Genomic DNA, 6,011 nt, shown 5'->3' with positions numbered 1-6,011 from the left:
TGATCTTGAAACCTTGATATTGTGTTTCTGGGTGGTTATGCCACCATTTTTGTGAATGTCTCAAACCTTTTTTGAGCATTTACAGCCGTTATGCTGTCCGAGTCATCTCAGGTCTCTAAACAGTCTGATGCACTTGCAAATTCCTTCCTCCCGTTTCAATGTTCCTTTGGGCCAGATTAACCACACTAATTAGTGAGTTGAGGTACTCTGTTACCTTGACATATATGTTGGAGATATTATTATGACCCTAGGTGTCTTAGGGGATCATCTAGTAATTTAGCCATGATTTGTGTTCCCAGTGTGATGATTCTGGCCATCATTCTCGAAAGCATCCCGTGATGCTACTTAGTAATAGGTATTCTGTTCCTGGGTTCTTGAACCCGAGATTCACTCTACCTACTTCATGTTGATAGTAATTGCTAGTGCCTTCAGGATATTAGTAACCTTTGCGATAGTCCTTGAAGTCCGTGGTATCTTCTTCTTCCAAATACCATGAACTACTTATGGCAGAAGTTCCTCGTTGAACTGAAATATCACAACAGGATTATTCTTGAGGAGTTCTCCATTCATAAATCGTGACTCTGCCAGTTCTACCTTTCTGCATGGGTTATCCGGAAGAAATATGTTGAACTTGGTTCGACATACTAATCTATGCATCCACAACTCAGAAAATTATATGTTCCTTTGAGTTGTTCTCTTTAGTTGCATTCTGACCCTCGTCTATCAATTGATAGTCAAGAGTATGCGTGCGTTCGTTTATCGATGCCTATTACTCTTGTGGTCCGCCAAGCCATTCTATCGCAGAATGACTAGGAGAAACAAACTCCAGTACCTCTTCCATATCCAGGATTGGGTCAAAGAAGTTGTGCTCCGCAGATCAAATTGCTAATCCAGCTTTTGTTCTGTTCTACCTTGGAGTATTACCATCTTTATATCGGGATTGTTATAGGAATTGCACACCATCCTATGAACTCTTGGTACAGTGATACTTCTTGCCATCATTAGTCATTCCTCGGTCTTCGTGTTGATGCAACCGGAATACCGACAAATGAATTGTGATGTGTGAAATCAATACGCCTAGCAACCTCGTTGCTGGGTAGTTAAAGGACAATAATTTCATTCTTAGTGTGTTGGTTATTGAATCATCATTCTAAGATTGATCGTGCTACCTAGTCCATTCTCCTGGTTCACTCCTCGATCGATGAGTTAGGATTATTTCAAATCCTTGCTCTATTGATCATATCGTCTTGCCCTGAAAAGCAAGATTGTTCTCGAGCTTAGTAACATACCGGTGGTTCGTGATTTTCTGAATATCTTCTCAGAAGTATTACCAGGTTGTCACCTGACCGCTATGTTGAGTTCGTGATCAAGTTGGTTTATTCCTGTAAACCACCCCTTCTCCAAGAATCCGTGTTGGATACCCTGAGCTAGTTGGATATGCTAAACAACAACTTGGAGAGTTGGAAGATAAAAGCTTGTCCGACTTAGTTCATGTTAAGGGATATCTTTTGTGTGTGTGTGTGTGTGTTGAAGAAAGATGATATCTTCATCAATTGGTCCTCGTGAACAATTGTTGGATCTATTATCTTACCCAAACCTTTGATTGAGTATGGGCTATCATCCAATCAGACCAGAACCAACGATATTCGTAATGTTGTCTTACTCGTGGTTGATCCCTCGAGCATACACCATTATATCTTTTGGGTCTGACCAATGCTATCACTTGTTCACTTAACTATGGAATTCCTTTTAAAAGGAAACCCAGATGAATTGTTGTTGTGCCCATTGACAACATCCTTGTCTTCTCCATAATTTTGCTGAACATTAAGCTAGTGTTGGAAACTTTTGAAAGCATTTGTTCATGCTAGCTCATGAAGCATATGTTCGGATGTAAGAAGTGACTTCCTCTAGTTCGTGTGCATTTGATGCAGGGTGCCGCCGTAAACTCGAGAAAGTCAATGTTGCTTCCTCTGGAATCATCGCAAGTCAGTCATGCACATGTGCGAAGAATTCTGTGGTTTGAAGACTTGCAACCTTCAATCTATATGTATCCCTAGCACACCAAGCCACTGATTGATTTGTTCAAGGAGAAGAAGTTCCTTCTTAAGAGTATACCTTATGCAAGGATTTTGATATCCTCGTTGATGGTTCCCCACCTGAACTCGGTAGTGTTTTATTATAAGACTACCACGTGGTCATGCTTGTCTGGGACAACGTGTTCACATGTTTGTAGCAGAACCAGCTCATGTTTTGGAGCTTACTATCGTAGTTCATTTCCCGAGAATCTCGCAACGTCATCTCGTCGATTTGTGTTGCAAACTTTCGTTTTCCTTCCTAGACTCGATGAGTCTGGAATATCCTGACACCAACCAGATCTGAATCTCAGGCAGATATGATGGTTTAGAACATTTCCCAAGAACTATAATATTGGTCCCTCGGAAACCGGTAAGGTGGATGTCGTGGCCAACACACCCCGCCAGGAGACCTATTATTGTAGTATCTTGATTGGAGAAGTTGGCCACCTCCCCATAGGGATTTCGTAGGATTTACTCCCTAGTTGCCCCTATGGATTTTTGAGATCCCGAAGTCCGACCTTTACTTGATGTCCTAGATGTCAAACCATATCTATGAATGGATTATGCTATCACATCATGGAGAACATTAGAAGCGGAGTGCTAAATGTCTCTCGGTCGATCATCCAGATTTTATTTCCTTGACCCCGCCAAGGGTGAAATCTAAGAAGGTGTTATCTTCCTTTGCATCGGCATCTTCCACCGGTATTCATCATGGTAGTAAGTTGTGTTGCCAGAATCCTTGACACGGATATTGGTAAAACCTTGATGGTTATGGAAATGCTCAAGTTCTTGAGAGCACGCACAAGCGTTAGGTGTTACCATCGGCACTAACTAGGTTTGCTCCCAACTTCCTCGGTTATGCTATAACTTCTCAAACAGTGGATTCACTCTCTATTGTTGGGTTCTTCCCCAGTTACCAGAATCATTCCCAGTATTTGCATTTTGTTCCCAGCTTGCACCGCCAATGTGCCATTCTACCATGGGTCTCTTCCATTTCCGGTGATAAGCAAATTCATCCATTACGTTGTCTTCAACAAGGTAATCCACATCAGCCAAGTCCGAGTATACCATTCCACCGAACCCCTCCAAACGATTGCTCGAGAATTGCCTTAGGCTGGTTTAAAGAGTCTCAATGATCTCTGAATCAAAGGTAATTCTTTTTGCCACTTAAGGGGATATTTCTACGAGTCACCTTCCCTAAGGTGCCTCGTTGTGGTTTCATGGCAACTCAACTCCTCGCTACGTTGATAATCGATTACCACCTTCTTAAGCGTGAAATTGTTGTCTACCTAGTGAACCTTCGTCATCCGTTTCTTTCCACCCCTCTTGATGTGTATCTCGTGTCTCAACCCGAGAGATGGTTCTATGTCTCATTCCGTGAGTTAATCCTGAGTTGTTCGATCTTCGAGAAGATCGACCCTTCTAGAGTCTCCTTCTTCCCTCCATGCCATGTTGACAGGATTTCTCAGAGCAGGACATCAAGACAATGATGGTGAATGAATCAACGTTCAACTGAAGTGCACCCTGGATCGTGAAGATTATACTAGTTGCGTTTACCCTTCACCTTACCCTACGCTTGAATCTCGAGACGAGATTCTTGTTTAGTGGGGGTGAGTTGTCACATCCCTAGCTGCTGGTAGTGCTCTAGGCTAGCTTCATGTGTGCATCATGTCTATATTTTCGAAACTTGAACTGAGGAATTTTGGAAGCCTCAAAAACTTAAATAAAAGAGGGGCAAAAACCCTAGAAATCTCATTCATTGCTCCAAAATGCTCTTCTTAAATGTTTGATAATTTTTGGTAAGGGTTCTGGTCCCAACCAAAATATTGAACATTTTTAAGGAATTATTTTTGGGACTTTGGATTTAATTCATTAGCTATTTGAATTTGAATTATATTCATATAATTAGAATATAATTTCAAATACCCCTGAAATATTTTATAAGCTTTTGGAAAAGTCCATCTAGCAATATAAAATATTCAGAGGAGTTTTTGGCATTGTTTGAATTATTTTTAAATTCAAAACAGTGGCAAAACAGATTAAATAAAAGAAAACAGAACTGAAATAGAAATAAAAGACAGAGGAGAGAAACCTTACCTGGACTTACCTCTGCAGCCCACCAGGCCCACCTGGCCAGCCCAGCCCATCTCCACTTTCCCCCCCTGTCGCCTTCCTCCTCGCGCCAGTAGGCGCAGGCGCGTGGCCGGAGCGCGCGGGCACACGCCCAGGCCACCTCCTGCCTCTCTGCCTGTCTCCCCGTCGCCTGAGGATGCCACGCACCCCCCTGGACCGTTCTCACTCTCCCCGTTCCTTCTTCTCTCTTCTCTGGCTCTCTCACTCGCGCGACCGAGAACCGCCGTCGCCGCCGCTCGTCGCAGTCGTAGCCACCACCGTCGTTCCACCCCACCAGAGTGACCAAAGGCTCCGCCTCGACGCCCCCGACCTCTCCATGGAGCTACGCAACGCCGGGAGCCCTGCATCGCCGCCCACGCCGTCTTCCCCATCTCCGGCCGCCCGAGATCGCCGGCGCCCGCTCGCCACCTCCGACGTCTCCCCCGAGCCGCTGGGCCCTCCAATCGACCCCCTGTAAGCCCCGCCTTCGTTTCCCCCTAACCCCATGTCCGATTTCGAGCTCCAGCCGCTCCCTCCACCGGAGCCGAGACGCTCCGCCGCACGGGCTCGTCGCCGGTGAAGCCCCGGTGACCTTTTGGTCCCACGCATGCGTCCGTTGCACTCGTTACGTCCCGTAGAGTAAAACTAGCGCGACAACCGTCTCGTTTGCACACCGCAGCGCCGTCCTCACTGACGCCGAACCCCGGCCGCCGCTAAAGCTCGTCGCCGACCACTCTCCGGCCACTCCCCGGCCGCGCCACCACCCTGGTTGGATGCGGACGAGCGTCCGCATCCCGTAGTCGTGCTCCGCGCGCCAAACGGCGCTCTGTAGGCCATTTCCGCAGCGCACCACCGCGTCGGGACTCGCCGGCGGCTAAACGCCGGCGACCGTTGACCCTTGACCGGCGTGGGTTGACCCACTGCCCGGTTTGACCCTCCCCTCTCTCTCACTGACGTGTGGGCCCCAGGCCATTAACTAAACCTAATTAGCCACTAACACTGACCAGTGGGCCCCGACCCCCCCCTAATCCTTTAATTAAGCAGATAACCCCCTGTTAACTAACTGTGACGCTGACATATGGGTCCCACAGGTCAGTTTGACCTGGACGGCGCCCGTTGACCTGCTGAGGTCAGCATGAGGTCATGCTGACGCAATAATTCCTTTCTGGAATTAAAATAAATTAGGAAATGATTTATAATTCCAGAAAATGCCTAAAACTTCTAAAATTCATAGAAATTCAACCGTAGCTCCAAATTAAATAAATTATATATGAAAAATTATCAGAAAAATTCAAGGAATCCATCTGTACCATTTTCATGCATGTTAGAACAACTTATAGCTGCTGTTTAGCACAAATCAATTAAATGGCATTTGAATAATCACATATGGAGTTTGAATTTGAATCTTGTATTCAAACCAACTTCATTTAATCTGTTGCTAGTTTCATTAGCTCAAAACACATTCATATTGCCATGTCATGATCATGCATCATATTGTGCATTGCATTGATTGTGTTCCCTTCTGTGTTGCCGGTATTTGTCCCCTCTCGATAGACGTGATACCGATGATGTGATCGTTGACACTGATGAAGACTCAATGTTATCTTCAGAAGTGCCAGGCAAGCAAAACCCCCTTGTTCATTCCGATAAAATCCCACTCTCTCGCTCCTGCTCTCCTTTACTGCATTAGGACAACAGCGACATATTTGTTACTTGCTGCGGTAGCTGAACCCCTTTATCCTTTGCATGACCTGTCATTGCCACAGTAAATAGATGAAACCCACTAGCATGAGTAGGAGTTGTTTGAGCCCTGTTGTGCCTACT

Source organism: Triticum aestivum, chromosome 4A, assembly GCF_018294505.1.
Source record: "Triticum aestivum cultivar Chinese Spring chromosome 4A, IWGSC CS RefSeq v2.1, whole genome shotgun sequence".
In the NCBI taxonomy this organism is placed as follows: domain Eukaryota; kingdom Viridiplantae; phylum Streptophyta; class Magnoliopsida; order Poales; family Poaceae; genus Triticum; species Triticum aestivum.
This window is presented reverse-complemented; position numbering follows the sequence as displayed.